We start from the raw sequence: 19854 nt of genomic DNA, 5'->3' as shown, positions 1-19854 counted from the left end.
TTCCCAATAATCAGCAATATAAAGTAATCAGATAAAGCATTCCTCTCTTTTCTGCCCGTGCAGCGGTACTTTTGTTTTCAGGACAAACGTAATTGACTCAGAAATGTAAACAAGGGGAGTTTTGGGGCCTGAAAAGTGAATTTTATGTAATAGCCCTGGCGATTTACCCTGGTAAGACCGATGTAGTCTTCATTAGAAGATGAGGATATTAGTTTAAAACTTGAATGAAAATAAGCCAAGCTGGTTACAATGTGTTAGCAAATTCAAAAGGTGTGAGGGAACTTATTTAAAGATTTAAAATACAACTTACAATGTCTTGGCTAATGTGGGATTTCAGTGAGTTTCTCACACTAGACAGAGCCCGGAGTGTATTTCAGCAGATCTGCCGATTATGATTTATGTTTTTTCAAATCATAGTACCCTAAACACTTCCATGTTCTCCTGATGTGTCATTCATAAATGCAGGATTTTATCTGTAGCAGTGAGACGAAATTACATCACTTTTCTGTTTGCGTTTTCCTGTCGGGGCCCCCCTGAAACTCTTGCGCTCACTGAAGCAAAACCAAAGGTTCTGCTGAGCGATTTCTGCCACTTTTTCTGCTCTTTCTCTGCCGCTAAGTAACTTTATTCCTTATTGTTTTGCAATAACCCCTTAATAGTTCGTGTTGTTTGGGTGAAACGCGTATTTCACTGTTTTACACCGAGCACATCAGCAGACAATCGGCCGCGGTTCGCCTGCCCGCTCCTCGCTCGACTCGGGCCCTTTGCTTTACCCCCCCCCCCCCCCCCGCCCCGTTCGCCGCCTCCGGTTCCGTCAGTGCTGCGGTTCCCGCGGCCGGGGCTGCCGAAGCGGCGTTGCTCTGCCAGCCTGGAAATCGAGCCGCCGCCTTCCCAGACCTAGTTCTTCGCTTTTTGGCGGGGGTTCGTACGGTGCCGTGCAGCTACCGGCGGTCTGCCGGGGGAGGCGGGCTCAGCCCCCGGCTGGAAACCGAGGGCTGGACCGGGCCCCGGTTCTTAAGCACACACCACCCCCCGCCCCATCGCCTGGCAGCGGTGCTCTGCGGCGACTCGGGGAGCCGGGGCGCGGCGGGCTGCCGTTACGGGGGAGCGCTGGCCACGGGCCCGGTGACCAGCGGCTCCGGCCGGTGGTCGCGCCGTGGCGGCCGCGCGGGGCCGGCAGGGGGCGCTGCTGCCCCGCTCTGGCCCCGCTCGCTTCCCTCGGCGGTTCCATTGGAGCAGCCGGAGACAAGTTGGCGCCATTTTGAAGCCGACAGGGGGACCGGGGCGAGCTGCGGAAGGGGAGGGGGTTAGAGGCGATTGGCTGCGGCTACGGCGGCAGCTCCTCTCCGAGCCCGGAGCAGCGGCAGCGCGGAGCGGACCCGCCTGGGACCAGCGAGGAGAGGCGGCTGCGGCGGGGTAAGGAGCCCGGCACCTCGGCCGCGGTTACCCCCACCTCGTCTCCGCTCCATTTTCCCTTTTCTGGGGCGGGGGGCGCCCGCTCGGACCGAGCTCCGCTGCCAGCGCTCGAGGAGGAGGGCGGGGGGAGGACACCCCCCCCCCCCCCTTGGCCCGTGGCGGAGCCCCCCCCCCTCCCCTTCCCGGGGCTGCTCCCCTCCCCCCTTTCCCGTGGCCGGCGTCACAAATTAAATTTGCCCCCTCCCCCCCGACTTTCCCCCCCCACTCCCCCCCTTCGCCGGGCGCGGCGGGGCCCCGCGGGGGGGTGCGGTGGGTGACCTTGGCCGGGGTGCGCGCTGCCCCTCGCCTGATGCGGGGGGCCTGAGGGGGGGTGGGGGGGTCACCCCTTCCCACCCACGCCGTGTGGCCCGGCGGGCGGTGTCGCGCGCTCGGCGGCGGTGGCTCCTGGCGGAGGGGGAGGGTGGCGGCGGGGCGGATCGCCCGTTGTGGTGAGCGGCCGCGGCTCCCCCGGGTTGTCCCCTCCCGGCCCCTCGCAGCCGGCCTAGTCCCCGCTCGGGCTGCACCGGGGCTCCCGCGCGGCTGCCCGGGCTCAGCGAGGGGACCAACACCCCCGCCCCCCCACCCCCAACCCTCCCCGCCCGGTTCGGTCTCTCCGCGCCGCACTCAGCAGCGATCATCAGCCGGGAGGAGGTGGCGGCCGCCGGGGACCTCGGTTTGGTGGGTCCCTACTTGTGCGAGCCTGTTTCTTCCATGCTGCCTTCTTATTTTTTTTTTTTTTTCTTTCTTTCTTTCTTTCTTTCTTTCTTTCTTTCTTTCTTTCTTTCTTTTTTTCTCCTCCTTTCTTTTTCCCTCCCCTTTTGCATCAAGCTCTGTTAGGAAGCGCTCGGGAAGGAACGGGGGGGGGGGGGGGTGCCGCCGCCTGGTAGATGAAAAACTATGAATTTTACATCTGAATTGCCAGATGGAGAATGGTTAATTTATAGGTTATGTATTGTTTACGTTGAGAGCCCCTGGTCAGGAATCTAGGTCTGTAACTTCATCCTGCTGCAAATAAATCACTATCTGTTCTTCAAAACAAATCAACAATTAATGACGGTGAACAATCCTGGAAAATTAAACTGCAGCAGACCAGCTCTTACAGAGCTGCATTTTGTCGTGCAAGCCTTATTCTGACTTTTATGTTTGTTTCCTGCGCGGTTGCTTACTGAGAGCTGTGATTATTTTGTTAGGCGTTCTGCTTTCCCATTTAACACAACTGCTGAAGTATTCTCGTGTTGGTCTTTGTTTTGTGCTTGCTGGGTAGGTGCTTTGGCTGTAACTGATTTCTCTTTGCTGGGGATGGAATAGAAGGAGTGTAGAAAATTTGAGTGGCTTTGTAGTTGAAAGCGGATGTCAAATCACATTATGGGAAGGAAATAAGGTGATGTGCATTCCTTCAGGTTTTCCCCTTCCAAACTAGTGGAATTCTCCAGTTTTCAGATTATAGAAATTTTGCTTAGTATGTCTTGTATGCGACATAGGTATGCTCTAAATATTGTATTTACTCGTGTCAAGTAATACCTCAAAAAGATGTGAAAGAGCTGAATGTGTGCTATGCTCAGACCACCCTAAAAGAAAACTGATAGTGACAGACAATCAGGTAAGATAGTTTAACGGAGGTGTATGTATCGTGTTCATCACCGGCATTTGAAAGCCTGCACTGCTGGAGAAAGTAGTTTGGTACTTCAGTACTTGCATGACATCTTGTGTCTCCGTTTGAAGGAGGGTTGTACTTTATTACTGTGAGGTGGTGTGGTGTGGTTGTGTGCGTGGTACTTTATTTGATTGGATTTTTTAAATATAGTTCCTATGCGGTAATATTTGCTTATGTGTTTCTTGCATTCCCTTTACTAGTGTCTACACAGACTGGATAAGCTGTAGTTCAGTTTTTGATGAAACAGCTAAATCAAATTAAAATGGAAAAGCATATGTATATAATACCTGTATGCTATTTTTTTTTTCCTTGTGCCCCATATAAATATTGGGTTTAGACTGTACCTAGCAAGGTTACTTATGGACTTAAATTGAGCAAGTCAGCTAAATTGTCATTAAGCTGTAATTAAAAATATAGAAACCAACAGTCATTGCTGGCATTTGGAAAAGCATAGTAATGAAATATGGGCATGACCTCAGGCATTATCCATTTTTGGCTCTAGAACAGGAGGCTCTGTTACCTCCTGTAGATCAAAAGAGGTGCCTTTCCTTATGGGATATGTTGCTCTCTACTAGGCTTTCAGGTTATGCTTTTTTCCCCTCTGTTTCTTTCTTTCTTCAGTCACACAGTTTATATTCATACAGAAGAGTAAGAGGTTGTATGGGTATGTGTAGGAGTCCTTTAGTAAGGGATTTTCATTTAAAGGTTTTTGGAGTAAATGTTTTTTCTTTAAGCCTGAGTTTGGAAGAGGTGATAAAGGCTACTTGTTGCACAAGAATTTTCATGGGATCAATGAATAAAAAAATGTGAAGCTGAACAGCAAAAGCACGTAAAGTGGGAAATTGAGGAAAATATGACACTACAACTCATTATTTTTCCCTACCAGTTTTATTCTACTATCCCTTTCCCTTAAAATTACTTAGCCCAAATACATACCTTCCTCTTCCTTGACATAGTCCCCCCTACCTGCTTTCAGAGAAGTTCCTTTATTAGAACCAAAAAGTAGTTCTGGTGTGTGGTACTGACGAGTGGTAAGATAGTGTATCATACTCATATGTACCTATTGCTCTTCTATTGGTGAAATCTTCAGTAGAATGAAGTCTCATATAAAACTTTGGTGGTTTTTTTTTCTGCTTAGTTCTGATACTTAAATAAAATAGATCAAAAGTGCAGTATACGAATGAAAATAAACTTTGTTATTTTAGCAAGTTAGTGGTTTATTTCAAAACCTCTTTGGGTTCCACAGTCAAAATGCTATTAATGTGGATAATTACTGTAACGTATCTAACTTGAAACAATTCTATAAAATACAACTAAAGTTTTAACTTAGTTTTTAAGAATTAAAAGGTTAATGCCTCCACTCTTTTTAAAGGTTATTACTGTCTGTCTCTGTATATACTGCATTTCAGCCTTTTCTAAAGTGTGGGCAAGTCCTTGAAGTAGGTTTTGAGAACTAAGACTTCCATTACTTTGTCTCCATCTGTGGAATTTACTGTTTCACATCGCATCCCAAGCACTGGAAAAACATTCTGCATCATTCTGCTTGTTTTGTAGCGCCTGATCTTCAGCTCTGTTATTTCAGCTCATGACAACTTTGGTATTAATATGCTTCAAGGAATAATAAAAAAAGAGTGCCATACCTCATTGGGAACAGATGGGCATGTTTGTACTAATCATCTTGTGTCTGTCACCATTTATATGGTAGTACCGTAACCAGGGATCAGGACCCCATCTGGGGTTTTCTAATTTAGACCCTGTTCTTTAAAGATCGATTCCAGACAATGCTAACTGTGTGTACTTTTTCTCTGACTTAATTAGAAATTTTGGTGGATGCTTCTGCTGCTGAAATGAGATGCTTCACTTGCATGCTTTTTAATGGACAAAAAATACACAAAGTTAGCAGTCAAAAATGTTACTGTCTTAATTGCTTCCATTGTATAGTCACCTAAACCACATTTTGTATCTCTTTTTAAAAGGACTAGATTCAGCTAAAACTTCATTGTTAATCATTTAGAAAGTAACTGTTGAGTGAGGCTTTCCACCTTTTGTGTAAATATACCCATTAGTTGTTCACAACTTCTATCAAAGCAACCTCTGGTTCTCTCTGAACCATCCTCAGTGTATCCACATTGTAGCTCAATTCAACATCAAGAATTTGAATTCTGAAAGCCTTAGAAAGGAGGGCAGGGAAAAAAAGACTATTAAAAAAAAATTAACTGTTATCCACACTGAGTGCGAGCATACTGCTTATGAGGAAGTCTTACAGAAAGTTTTGACGTAAATTTTTTTATGTAATCTGTGGGCCACCTTGAGTTTGACTGTTTACTTCTAGTAGTACTACTTCGTTACTTGGATGTAGAATTTCAATGAAGACAATCAGATTTCCGGGAAATCTTTGTTTGGCACTACATATGTTAGGTTTCTGTTCTTAACAAAAAAGAACTGACACTACTCATCTCAGTTATGAGAAGTGAGCAGAAGATACTTCATGAAAACTTTTAATTATATTTAGGGATTTTGTTTTTTCCCTGCATCTACCCACTTAAAATTTGAAAGAGTTTTCTTGGGGAGAATGTGCAGAGGTGCTAGGCAGCTTACTGTTATGTGTGATACTGTCTCTGATAGTTATTTTATTTGACAGTTCAGTATGAAGTGTTGTGTTCATTAGTTCATTATGACTTCCTGTACGTAGAAACAAAGTGTATGGAGGAGACCATAGCTTTTTGTATCATCAGTTTGTGAAAGCTTTTGTGTGGGACAATGTCTATGGACAGTCTGTGTGCCATGCAGAGCTTTTCAAAGGTCTAAGGGAGACAAATTGCGGAAACTTAATTAATGGTATATAATAAACTTTAAATTGGGTTTTCTTCCTCTGAGAGCATGAACTAGTCACAATAAGGCTAAACATTTTGCTTTCTTTGTTTTGGAAATGGAAGAAAGAATGGGTAAGCCCAATGATAAACTCTTCAGAAGATTTGTGAGGGAGTTTTTCAGAGAAAGCAAGTAGATGTATTTCCCTTCCATTTGCCCGTCTTAGATTATGTAGTCTGCAGTTCTTGGAAGCATTTCTGTAACTGAGGGAATTAAAAACAGAGATTTTCACGCATGTACAATTTTTGGAAAGAAATGCTCTGCTCTCATTTTTAATGACTGGTATATCTGTACTTTGAGAACTCGAAACATTTTGAAAGTCTTCCCCAAGTTACAAATGTTGCCTATAGTAAGCTGTCCATCAGGTTGGTTGTATGGTGTTATATATGAGCACATTTAGAGTAACTTTTTATTTCTTAGTTGGCCATTGCCCCTTTAATCTTCCATATTACATACAGAAATGCCTTAAAACAATATTCAAATTGCAATTTCTTTTTAAAAGTAGGAAACAGTTTTAATTAATTTTTGTCCTCATAAGTTTTTGGTTATGATTTACGTATAATTTTCAACTTGGTGTATTTAGGACCTAGAGCTGCGTATCAAAGTTGGCTGACGTATTTTCCAAAAGCTGGAAAATGTGAAATGAATTGACAGGGGACTGTGGGAAGGGAAAACATATCTAGTAATTTGGGTGATTGAATGTCACTTAGGAATACTGGAATTCTTTCCTTCTGTCAGTTTCTTGTGATCCCAGATAAGTCTGTTTAAACCAAACTTTCCACCAGATCTTATTAGTAGTGCATTGATTTCCTGGGAGACAGGCTCTAGACCCTAACTACTTCTATGGCTCAACAGAAGGTTTAGTTTCAGACACAGAGCTGGATAACATAGCGTACTTTAAAAGTTGTGCCCTAAGTTTCTCTAACTATTCAGGAAAAATTGGTGGATAGTTTTTAAATTTTAGTCTGTAAACTCAGGTTACTGATCTCTAAAATGGGAATAATACCCACTTTTATGAAAAATTTTGTGAAAGTGTTGTGAAAAGAAATTAATTTTTATGACATGCTAACGTATTACAGTGGTGAGTCCTGTACAGAAGCCCAGTAGGAGATTAAGTCTCTTCAGAGCATGGTTTAAATAGGGTGTAATAAGGGATACACATTAAATTACAAGGAGAAAAGTTGAGTAGCTTCTTTGCTTTGAATGAGAAAGAAGTCCTGTGGCATGGAAAGAGGTAATGAAGGATCAGGTAAATCTGCTCCTTAGCTCTTGATAACTGATTTTTCAACTATCATACTTTTGCTGTTCCTTTTTAAGCAAACTTAGTAAACAAATTCACTGTGTGGATGTGCTCCTATGAGTCATTAGGTTGTAACCTTTAGCTACGTGTAGCTATTACTAATTAAATTAATGGAATGCTATTAGTAGCAATAGGTTTTTCTCTTTTAACCAGCATTAAGTGTTATGAGGCACAAGAGCTTCTCAGTGCATTCTTGCAAATACTCATTATTGGTAGAAGAGCAGTGTAACATATGATGATTGCATGTTATACTGCAGGCCCTCGACAGGACTGAGTTCTGCTGGATGTGTATTCCCCTCCCACCCCCTGCAGCTGATTTTTCTGCTCTGGTGTCTCCAGTGACTTTTTTGTCTAGTTTGTCCTCATACCTCTTCAGGCTTCTGATTTCAATCCTTCATTGTCCAAGTAAATCCTATTTCCTCTGTCACGTTGAACACTTCTTAGACTTCCAGCCTTGAGGTTCTTAAACTGTGGTGTATGGAGTTTGTGGGGTTTTGTGTGGTTTGTTTGTTTTTTTTTTTTTGTTTGTTTGTTTGGACTTCTTCCTCTCCCCTCTCCCATTAACTTTGTTTTTTGGTTGAATGGCTTTCCTGTAACCCCTCAACTTTCTACTCCATTTATCTGATAACAGCTTGTTGGTCTCTGCAGCGGAGCTGGTGGAACTAAGTGTGTCCATATCTCAGCTATTTCCATGCTAAGCTGAGCTTTTTGACTTAAAGACTTAATTAAGACAGACTGCTGTTGAGCTGAGAATCTGGCAGAGGTGTGGGCAATTCCAGCTTTTTCTGCTAAAGAAGCAGCAACATCTGGCTGTGAGCAGACAGGTGGATTAGTGATGGATTCAGTTGTCAACAGGATTTGCTAGAGGTGTTTGTTAATCTGGTTTGGCTATGTTAACCTAACTTCAGGGGAATCCGGAGACAGCAACCTATAGTGTGCACATGAACAGTTCTTGTACTATAAGTGATGTGTGGAAACGCTCTGAACTGTTGTATCTTGATTGTATGCTTACAGTCATAGTGCAAGCAGCTATATCTATTTGTTAATACTTTAAAGCTTGCTCCTTTCAGTTGTAAAACCCATTCTTTTAACAATGAGTTAAGATTAGTTTCAATTGAGTTTTCTACTGTTATCTCCTCTGGGTGTTATTTGTGTCCTGACTGTTTCAATTTGTGGAACATAATCCAGTGGGGGGTTGTGTAGGGTTTTTAGTTGTTGTTTTGATTTTTTTTTTTGTTGTGTGGGTTTGTTTTTTGTTTTTTTGTTTTTTTTTTTGTTAATGCTGATGTGGTTTAGATTTCTCTCCTGGGTAAATTTTTGTCCTTCTTGGGGGGTGGGGTAGTACTGGGATACTGTAAGGAAGTGATCCAGTCTAGTAAAATGAGGTGTGTGTCATTACTACTTATCAGCACAGATCTGAGCCTAAGTGAAAGCATAACCTACACACTAATGTACACAAAGAGTTTGGCTCTCACTGTGCAGCATCTATGTCAGAGACTCATAGAATATCTCAAGTTGGAAGGGACCCATAAGGATCACTGAGTCCAACTCCCTGCTCCTAGGTAGCAGGGCTACCTAAAACTAAACCATATGACTAAGAACGTTGTCCAGACACTCCTTGAACTCTGGCAGGCTTGGTGCTGTGACTACTTCTGGTGGGGAGCCTGTTCCAGTGACTGACCGCCCTCTCAGTGAAGAACCTTTTCCTAATGTTCAATCTGAACTTCCCCTGATGCAGCTTTATTCCGTCTCCTTGTGTCCTAATGTGAGTGATCAGCTGCAACTGAAGAATAGCTAAATATTAAGCATTAATTTCAAAAGGGAAAACAAACCACAGAGTTTGAAAATTTACTATCAAGAAGGCTAGCATAGCTGTAATAGTATATACACTCCTGTTTGTACCTAAGCCAGCATTAAAATGTATTGATATATGTAAATTTCTGAAAGGAGGGTGCAAAGAAGATAGAGCCAGGCTCTCTTCAGTGGTGTCCTGTGACAGGACCAGAGGCAATGGGCACAAACTGAAACACAGTCTTCAGTGGTGCCCTGTGACAGGACCAGAGGCAATGGGCACAAACTGAAACACAGTCTTCAGTGGTGCCCTGTGACAGGACCAGAGGCAATGGGCACAAACTGAAACACAGGAGGTTCCCTCTGAACATCAGGAAACACATTTTCACTGTGATGGTGACCACGCACTGGCACAGGTTGCCCTGAGAGGTTGCAGAGTCTCCATCCTTGGAGGTGCTCAAAAGCCATCTGGATGCAGTCCTCAGCAGCTGATTTTAGACGACCCTTCTTGAGCAAGGGGGTTGGACCAGGTGACCTCTAGAGGTCCCTTTCAACCTCAACTATTCTGTGAAAACACAACTCCACAGGGCTAAATAATTATAAGGAATGAATAACTGTAATAGAGGAAGCTACAGAAGTGAATAGATTATTGGCAAAGAGGGCTTACATGTTGGTCAAGCATAGAGATAGATGTCAAAGGTAAGTTAAGACTTTGCAGATTGAAACATCAGAAGAGTCTTCAGCTTCAACTTTTTTTTTTTTTTAAAGTCATCTTTACTGTTGTGTTCATATATGACAGCAGATGAGTAGACTGTCACTTGAAGTTCTTCTGGTCCTATGGTCTTAAAAACTGACCACTAATGCACTCTGTTCACCTGGTTGTATTAAGTCTGTCTAATTTGTGCTTTGTAGTCACAATTACGGGTTCTTCCTCTGTCTTTGGGGACGCAAGTGTTTTTTCAGTCTTATGGTTTTCTGTCACTTAGAATGTTGTGAAAAGCAAATAAAAATGTTCTAGTTAGCTGGAAAAAAAGCTAAACTGATACGAGCCATCTGGGTAGACAACTTCTATTTGTAAGACAATCAGCTGAATATGATTTTAGTACTGAGATTTCTGTATGCAGTTCTAACAAATGTTTGTTTATAATTTGTATTGATTGTTGTTTAGCACAACATCTGACTTTGCAGTGCAACACCCATGGTTTCTTTTAGGTCTTACAATTCAATCCATCCCAGTAGCATCTTTTGTTTGTTCTTTAGTAATTCTGTATTGAATCATTTACAATATGGTGGGAGGCACTTATTTTTGTTTTAACATTATATACAAAATTAGGAATGGAAGAGAGTCTCATTTATGTATACAAGTTCTGACTTGTTACTAAAGCAACTTTATATTAGTTGTTGTCGTGGTTTAACCCTAGCCACCAACTAGGACCACACAGCCGCTTACTCACTTTCCTCAGCTGGGGTGCAGAAGAGAATCAGAAGAGTAAAACTGGTAAAACGGGTGGGTTGTGAAGACAGTAAAGCAAAAGCCGCATGCACAAGTGGTGCTTAGGGACATGGTTTAGTGATGGTTTTTAACAGTGTTAGGTTGATGGTTGTACTTGATTATCTTAAAGGTCCCTTCCAGCCTAGACTATTCTATGATTCTAAACAAAGCAAAATAAGGAATTAATTCAGTACTTCCCATCAGCAGGCAGGTGTTCAGCCATCTCCAGGACAGCAGGGCTCCATCATGTGTAACGGTTACTTGGGAAGACCAGTGCTGTCACTCCAAACGTGTCCCCATTCTTACTTCTTCCCCCAGCTTTATATACTGAGCATGATATCACATGGTATGGAATATTTCTTTGGTCAGTTGGGGTCAGCTGTCCTGACTGTATCCCCTCCCAACTTCTTGTGCCTTCCCAGTCTACATGCTGATGGGGCAATATAAAGAGCAGAAGAGGCCTTGACTGCCTAGCAACAACTAAAACACCAGTGCACTATCAAAAGTATTTCTCATCCCAAATCCAAAACATAGCACTATACCAGCTGCTAGTAAAAAAAGTTAACTCTACCCCAACGGAAACCACAACAATTGTCCATCTGCGAAATTTTACAAAATGTTGTTTTGCTTCTGTGGTAGCATATTAGTATTCTTAATGTTTGGGGATTTTTTGTTTGGTTTCAATTTTTTTTCAAAAAAAAACTGAACAAACTTTCATGTTAAGGCTCAATAACGATTTTTTTTGCCAAATAAATATTGCACTAAAATAATCATAGAATCATAGAATGGTTTAGGTTGGAAGGGTTGAAGATCATTGACTTCCAACCCCCCTGCCGTGGGCAGGGACACCTCCCACTAGATCAGGTTGCTCAAAGCCCCATCCAGCCTGGCTTTAAACACCTCCAGGGATGGGACATCCACAACCTCTCTGGGCAACCTGTTCCGGTGCCTCACCACCCTCAGAGTGAAAAATTTCTTCCTAATATCTAATCTAAATCTACCCTCTTCCAGTTTAAAGCCATTCGCCCTTGTCCTGTCACTACGTGCCCTTGGACAAAGTCCTTCCCCAGCTCTCCTGTAGGCCCCCTTTAGGTACGGGAAGGCCATAATAAGGTCTCCCTGGAGCCTTTCCCTTCTCCAGGCTGAACAGCCCCAACTCTTTCAGCCTCTCCTCATAGGAGAGGTGCTCCAGCCCTCTCATCATCTTCGTGGCTCTCCTCTAGACCTGCTCCAGCAGGTCCATGTCATTCTTATGTTGGGGACTCCAGAGCTGGATGCAGTACTCCACGTGGGGTCTCATGAGAGTGGAGTAGAGGGGCAGAATGACCTCTTTTGACCTGCTGGCCACACTTCTTTTGATGCAGCCCAGGATACGGTTGGCCTTCTGGGCTGTGATCACACATTGCTGGCTCATGTTGAGCTTCTTGTCAATCAGGACACCCAGGTCCTTCTCCTCAGGGCTGCTCTTCAGCCATTCCCCGCCAAGCCTGTATTTGTGCTTGGGATTGCCCCGATCCAGATGTAGGACCTTGCACTTGGCCTTGTTGAATAATGCCAAGTGTTGTTTCTTACCAAGGGTCAATACAGTGATTAAACTTGATTTGTACATAATACCTGTCTGCTGTAGTTGTCTTCTGCTTTCTGTCATGTTCCCCTTATTTTCTCCATGGCTTCCATGCCTGTCTTGCATGTTTTCTCCCCTTCTGTATAATCGCTACAGATGTTAGCCTTCTAAAATTGTGTAATGCAAGATAACTGAGCGTTTTATGGCTTTTTTATTTGTTATGCTGTTTTGAAGATAGAGTTAACGTAAAGGAAAATAATAATTCCTGCCTCCTTCCCCCCATTCCTTTCCAGCTGCTAGAGGAAGGAAACAAATCATTCTTGCCTTACTAAATCTTAAAGTAGCTTTCCTGCTAAAAGAAGCCTATGTCAAAATTATTGCTGTAGACTAGTGATACTGTGAAATTTTGATACCTAGGCTGGTTCTTAGTTCTCATGTTTTAGAGTACCAGTCAAAGAACTTCCTGTCAGTGTGTCTGGAGATTCTGGTAAAAGAAGTACTTAGTAGGTCTGTTTTTTCAAATAACTATTCATGTAGCCTCCAATAGCAAGATACTAGTCTCCTTTGTATACTGATAGAGTTCAGCCATATTCTGTTTGGATATTTTGCTTCAGTTATTGACCAGAAAGTTATTCCAAAACTTCTAGTTTTAAATTAAAGTCTTCCCCTAATTATCAGGTTTTCTTCAGAGTCTGAGCTATTTATCTTTGAGCTTTTGTCTTATGGTGTATAGTCTTGCAGTGATTTTCTTTGCCTGGACCTAGGTGTAGGACCCCCTTACAGTTGGTTGTCTTTCAGACTTGTAGCATATATTCTTGTTTGCCAGTTCAAATGCAGTCTTTATACTTACGAACACTTCCATTTCTCTAATCTTTTCTTTCAGTGTTTTACTGAATGATGATCTGATCCCTCTCTGCATCCATCCATCTAGGATTTCCAATTTAATGCTTACATAATAAATGACTTGGTGCAAGGAAAGTGCAAATTGTTTTATCACAGACTGATCAAACATGGATTGTCCCAGGATAATATGATAACCTTAGAAGTTTCATTTATCACTGTATTTAAAAGTCTTAATTTAGCATGCAGATTTTTTTCTAAACTCTTCAAATATTGATATCAAACTAGTGCAGCTGCAGTGGCAATATAACTTTTTTCCTCTGTTTTGTCAGTGACACTGCTGCCTTTAAGGTGTCATACAAGAAATAATTTAAATTTTTAAAATTGAAGGGTGCTACACCTTAATTTTTAAATACCTTTAAAAAGCTTTCCATACCACACTGGTTCATGAATTCTCAGATTGTGTGGTTGCTTTCATTTGAGAATGTGAAGGTCTTAAGTGTAGACATAGTAACTTCTGTTTGAATATACCTGTTGCCAATTGCCACAGGAATGGAGTTTTACCTGCGATTTCTTTGAAAATGGGTGTTCAGCTGACTTTTAAGGGTGTTTCAGTATCTTCTTGATACCAAATCATTACTATGAAGCAGTACCTCTTTTTTTCTTGGTTTTAGCTATTGAAGTGCCTTTTTTTTTTTTTTTTTTTGAGTTTGTTTACAACGGCCATCTCAGTTTGGCTCTAATTCTCTCTTTATTTCTGTATTTCCCAGTCTTTGTGGTGCAACTCTCCTGTCTTGAGGGCTCTGATTACTACTTATAACTTTTACTAAGTGGTTGCTTGAATTCGCTTAGTATGAAAACTTTCCTTGCACACCAGTCAAGGGGACAAACAGCTTAAAACTCAATTTTGTTCCTTTGGGATGCATGTTGACTGTGACAATTCTTAGAATTGTATACATCTCCAAATCACTTTTGCTTTCAATTTGTGTCTTTCAAAACAGAGACTTTATTTATGCAGTGCTTGTGTCAATTTAATATAAACATTAATTGTCTCTGAATGTTGGCAAAATCATATCCTGTGGGATTATATACTTACATGATGTTGTTTGTGAAACTTAAGTTTTGTTGTGTATATAGGCTGGAGAATAACCTATATCCTGACTACGTGTGACATAGAGGGTAGTTTTGGTCAACCAAGTGCATGCATGTGGCTTTCTTGATGGAAGGTTTTTTTTATTCTAAGTTTCCCACTGAGAGGGGCATTCCCAGATGCAGTAATAGTTAATGAGGAGGCTCATATGGACAAATTTCACTGCTGCTTCTCAGGATTGTCTAGCTCAAACATACAGATAGAATGTTGTGAATGCTTCTTATCATTCTGAAAACCACCTGTATGGCCAGTGTTGGTGTGTGTGATGGTTTCACATGGTGGAATGGAAGCAGAATTATCCTGCGGCTGATCCGTGTGCTGTTGGTCACTATCTGTGAAATGTCAAAATATGTCCAGAACATTTATGCTTATGGTCTTAACTGATACTGATAATTCACTGAGTTACACTCTCCATTTTTTTGGAGGTATAAACAAGATTGCAAGTGTATCCCTTGACAAATGTATTTTGAGCACCAGTATGTCAGATTTCTCGCCAGCATCAGAAAAGCAAGGTATCTCAAAGGTGTCCCCTAAAGAAGCCAGGTGAATATGTCAAAGTGGGGTTATGTATAAAATGAGTTTTCATTCACCAATGGTGGACTTAATGGGCTTTTGTGAGCTTTACAATCTTGCCGAATTCTCCCTGAGTGTTGTCTGTAATAATTAAATTACCATGTTTTATTCTCAGAGCTCGTCAGTATTATTTCAAAGAAGTGAGCCTTTACACAAAATGCTTGCATTTTGATTTAGTACTGATTAGTTTGAGTCCTCTATATGAGCAACTGAGTTTACTTTTTTTGTTGTTTTATTGCAGTCATAACATAAGCAAGAAGGATGGGAGAAGTCTGATTTCTTGAGTTAGGTCAATATATGCACTTTAATTTTAGTCTTGCTTAGATCATGCCCTTATTGTAGCCTCCAGGTATTTTTTTGACTGCATTCTTTCCTAAACTATTCAAATCATCATGAAGTAATCAATCAAAACAATTTTTCTAAGCTCTATTATTAAAATCAGGAGTCTGTAGTGAATATGTATATTGTGGCTTTTCAGAAGCTTTGGGCAAGTTCTCTTGGGGGGCGAAGAATATACTCAGTACTCTCTTCCTAAATTGGTATTTGTATTCTAGAGGACAAGGAAACTAGTATCTTTTTATACAGCTCTGTCAATTTTCTGATATATTTAGTTTAGTTTACTTCATCTTGGATTTTTTCTTGGACATGATTGAGCCATTAACACTCAACTGAAGATCCTTTACATAGGATATAGAAGTATTCCAAGTTTTGCAAAGTTGAAGTGACTGATATATTTAGTGGAGACTACCAAGAAAACTTAACAAGAAGTGTTAGCAGCCTCTCTAATGTAGCTAAACTTCATAGTGTTTGATAGTGACCTTTAGTATGTGAGAAGATTTCATCCTTTGAAGGTTAAGGTGAAAAGGTGATTGTCAAAAACCTAATAGCTTTTTTTCAGACTTAATGAAACTTACCTTTATTCTCTGTGCCTGCCTTTCTCCCTGCTTCTCCTCCTGACTGGAAAAGTGTTATCTTTTTGCAAAATCCTCTATACCTGAGCTGTAATCCAACACTACATTTCTGATTTTGTGAGTATAATGACATCCTGCCTATTTGCAGCTCCTTCTATGCATTCTTTTTTCCATTTCTTTAAGGAATTGTATTTTTATAGAGCAAAATAAATTACTACAGGACTGGAAATGTTTAGTAAGCGTATCAGGTGGAAACTGTCATGCTCCTGTCCAACCAAATTTAAGTTCAAGCCAATTTGAATGCCTTATTTTACTTTTTTTTTTTTTTTTTTTCAGTATTACCGTTTTTATTTTACATACTTTGCATTCAACATTAAATGCTCTGAGGACTGGTCATAGTCTTCTTGTTATGCACTTGCCTTTTTTAAGCTTTTTACATAGTATGCTTGTGTAATATGACCACCTAACAAGCAGTGAAGTGGAATGTTTTCCCTGGTATTTGGCTAACTGACAAATATATTGCAGATGTCTATTTTACTAACATTATATTTTGTCAGCCTGCATTCTTTTGCACTTTATGAAGGAAATAATTACACTTTTCTAAATCTCACCTGTATTTCTTTGGTCAGTTTTGTTTTTTCCTTTTTCTTTCTCTGTCAGAATCTTTTGCCATAGTCGTCCAATTTTTATCTCCTTGTCATTTCTTTTCCTGCAGCCAAGGACAGAAATAAGAAATTATAAATGTCATGCCTACAGTCCATTTACTTAGTCTTGGGTAGAAGTATGAGAGCTGAGGTCCCACAATAACAGAGCAATTTTGTTTTATCCTTAGGTTGTTGATTGGTTTAGTGGTGAATTCTGTTATGTAGTTTCTCATCCTTTTTTTTTTTTTTTTTAACTGAGTTTATTTCAATGGAAATGCTGTTTCATAAATAGCAAAAAAGAAGCAATTTTATTCTTGTCATTTTTGCTTTCAATCACATCTGAAAAAATACTGAAAATTACAGGTTGGGTCACTTAATGTCTTGTGGAAGCTGCAAGTGTCTCCAACACCACTGGAGAGAGCTGTATGCTGAGATAAGTTGGTACTGAATACTATCTACTTGCTTAATCTTTGGAAGGCTTTCTCTGATGAAGTTTGAAAAAATCTTATCAGGAGAAATAGGGACTTGCCTGGGATCATTTCCTAACTGATTGTAAGGGGGAGTACTATATGTAAGTTGCTTGTAGGTTTTTTTAGCATGCATATGTGATTTTGGTATCATGGCTTGTCTTAATGTTTTGTTGTTTATTCTTACGTTAGTTCCAAATTCTGTGTACATTATGAAAATATCTCCTCTTGCAGTTATTCCCTGCACTTCTTTTCATTTCCCACAAAGTGTTTACTTAATATGTTAGTAAAGAAACTTAATGCACTTTGCCATATTTTCTAATGGAAGGTTGAAAAATAGTTTCCTAATTTAAACAGGCATTCTTACTTACATATTGACTCAAAGGATTGCTATTAATGAGACTTCTGTAGTGAAATCCAATATTTTTCATGTCATTTGCCAGGCTGAGAGTATTACTTTTGCCTTACAATGTGGTTCTTAATTCCAGAAGACCTTTAATTAGTGGTTTCTGTAAATTCTTCCTGTATCAGTCCTTACTATATGTAGTGCTGCCTTACAGAAATAGGAAGCTAACATTTTCTTGATACTATGAATAATACTAGTATCTTGATTTAATGATGGTTAAGTAAACAGTATAACATAATATGACATTTCTAAAAGAGAATGGAAAGTATTCCTCTAGACATTATATCTGAATCAGTATGAAAAATGACTTGGATATACGTGAATGCACTTGGTCCAACACTAAAGTTTGCTATTTTACTCAAAAGCAGAAAATTAATTGCCAAGTTTCAGCTTGGAGTGGCTTTTTATAGCCCAGTTACATCTACTGCTAAGTGGCACTTAAATAATGAAAGTCTTTAATACCTAACTCACTTCTCACCTTAATCAATTGTCAATCAGCTATACACAGCAGGAATTTACCAGGATGTAAAATTTTCTGTAGGTGGCTTAGATCATTAAATTATTTGTGTTTTATTAATAATTCTGCTGAAGCAGGAAGATGCCCACTTGTTCCACTTCTGTAAGTTGCTGAGTAATCTTTTCAGAATACCCTGTTGTATCTTATGTGGAAATTACAGCTTGACCAATTTCTTCATACGTGCTGTGTTGTTGAAGTGAAGTTAGTGCTCTCAAAGTATTTGTAAGGGTTTATATTTATTCATAGAAGGATGTTACCTACCAAGGGTACAAAAATAATAAAAAAGGATATAAATAATAAAAAGAAATTATAAAATGGCATGTTGACAGAGGAACAGAGCTTTGGCGTGAACTCTGTATTGTAGTTTGAGATGAAAAAGATTTGATTTCTTCACATTATTCACTGAGACAATTTGGGGAAAATGGTCTCGGGTCTTCTAAAATCTTTTTGTATTCTTGATGGAATGGCCTGTGACAATGAGAGGCCACTGGTCACACAGCTTGATTGTGGAGAACAAATTGATGAATATTTGCAAATCCTTTTTCTTGGCTACGCTTTTTTGTTGTTGGAGTGATATGAACTGTGTAAACACACAAGTTTATATCTCTCCACATTGCATCTTTCTTCTATGCCAGCAATTTATTAAATTCACTTAGGCTTCTAATAGCTCTGGGAATGTGAACAAAGTGTTATTCCCAGTGGCTTATTGTAAAACATCTTGCAAACATAGATTTTTAAGTATTTGTACAGATCAAATTTATGTAAGCTTTCTTAAATTTTGTATATGTAATTTTAAAATACCAATCTCAAGATGTAACTACATAAATAATTATGTATAGTTCAGTGAAAGTTCTGAAAAATAAGAATGATGAAACTTGTAAAGTTGATCAGTTTTTCTGGTGATCTTCTATGTCCTCATGTTTGGATTTGGGATTTTAAAGAGGAGGCAATAGTAAGGCAGGAGGCAGACTTGCAAGGAATATAGGAATTGATTTGCTAAAGCTTGCTTCATCTCTTGGAAAAGACTTCTACAAAAATATCTGAAGGATTAAGATTTAAACACATGTATGGATCTCTGAAAAAGTACTGTTGACACATGACTTCATGTATGTTAAGGCATAGTTTGTTTGATGATTAGCACAGTTAATTAAATCACCATAGGCAATGTGAACCGTCATCCAAACAAAATACTATTAAATGGATTGCGGTTTAAGTCCTCCTTTTAGATCTTTGACTAACATCCTGTAATGATATTTATTGACCTATTATGTATATTGCATAGGTACTTAATATGCAAGATATCAATCCATGTTTTATTTGCATGTGTGTGATCTGTTTTTTATGCTTTTGACCACATAGAGTATGAGTAGTTAAACTATTTATAAAGAATTATATACTATCTGAATATTGAATCTTAGTATTTAATATCTTGTCCAGTAGACTTAGCTGGCACCGAGTAGCTATTGGGTCCTGCTAATTATGTACAGAACTACTCATTTGTATTTTATTTATTTGAGTTTGACTAAATTTTGGCAATGGTACTTGTTACTAATTAACTCTGTTTAGAGTAATGAATTATTCACCAACTATGGTCTGGCTGATAATCATAGTTTTACATTAAGTAGGATCTTTTAATTTAACTTTTGTCACAGGAGGTGGGTGACTTTAATCCATCTTATTTTAATGTTCAGTAAATGCAACTTCCACTTTTGTTGCTTTTTCCTTGCTTTTAATTTTCCTGTTATCATTGTACAAAGAGTATGTTTTGTCTTCTTTCTTTCCTCTGTTTCTTTTCTTGTACTAGTTTCTTGCACCCACTCACCATGTATAATTTAGTTTTTAATTTGTGAAGCTCTTTCATACATGCCACTTTTCATTGTATTCCTACAGACTTGCTCTTGGTTCCTGATTTGAAGTCTTTTGGGTTATAGTTGCAATGGTACTTATGGTCCTTCTTTGTTGAAAGAAGCAGTGCCTAGACATCTTAAATCCTACTGTATCATCTCCTTCAGTACCAGGAGTGTAATTCATATTTTAAATGCTATATTAGCTTAAGTTATTTTTATTTTCTTCGTAGATTTCAAAGGCTTGACTTAGCTTATAGTACTGCTTAACATAACCAAAGCCTGATTGAATCATGATTTTTTTTTTTTTTATTCCTATGTATTAGGATTAGCATTGGTTTGTTATATAGTTGAAGTTTCTTGTTATATGGGAGG

General features: G+C 39.9%; 1 protein-coding gene across 1 annotated transcript in view; it reads left to right on the top strand.

Moving 5' to 3' along the window:
• The first annotated feature begins 2070 nt into the window (after positions 1–2070).
• PDS5B (PDS5 cohesin associated factor B) overlaps positions 2071–19854 on the top strand; it is a 111854-nt gene continuing 94070 nt past the window's right edge. Inside the window, exon 1 of the mRNA XM_082489759.1 lies at positions 2071–2133. The gene's annotated coding sequence lies outside the window, so the exon portion shown is untranslated. The remainder of the gene's footprint in view (positions 2134–19854) is intronic.

Source organism: Vanellus vanellus (assembly GCF_965231255.1).
Source record: "Vanellus vanellus genome assembly, chromosome: 1".
Classification (NCBI taxonomy): Eukaryota; Metazoa; Chordata; class Aves; order Charadriiformes; family Charadriidae; genus Vanellus; species Vanellus vanellus.
The sequence above is the reverse complement of the archived record's forward strand: the minus strand, read 5'-3'. Positions and strand labels throughout refer to the sequence as shown.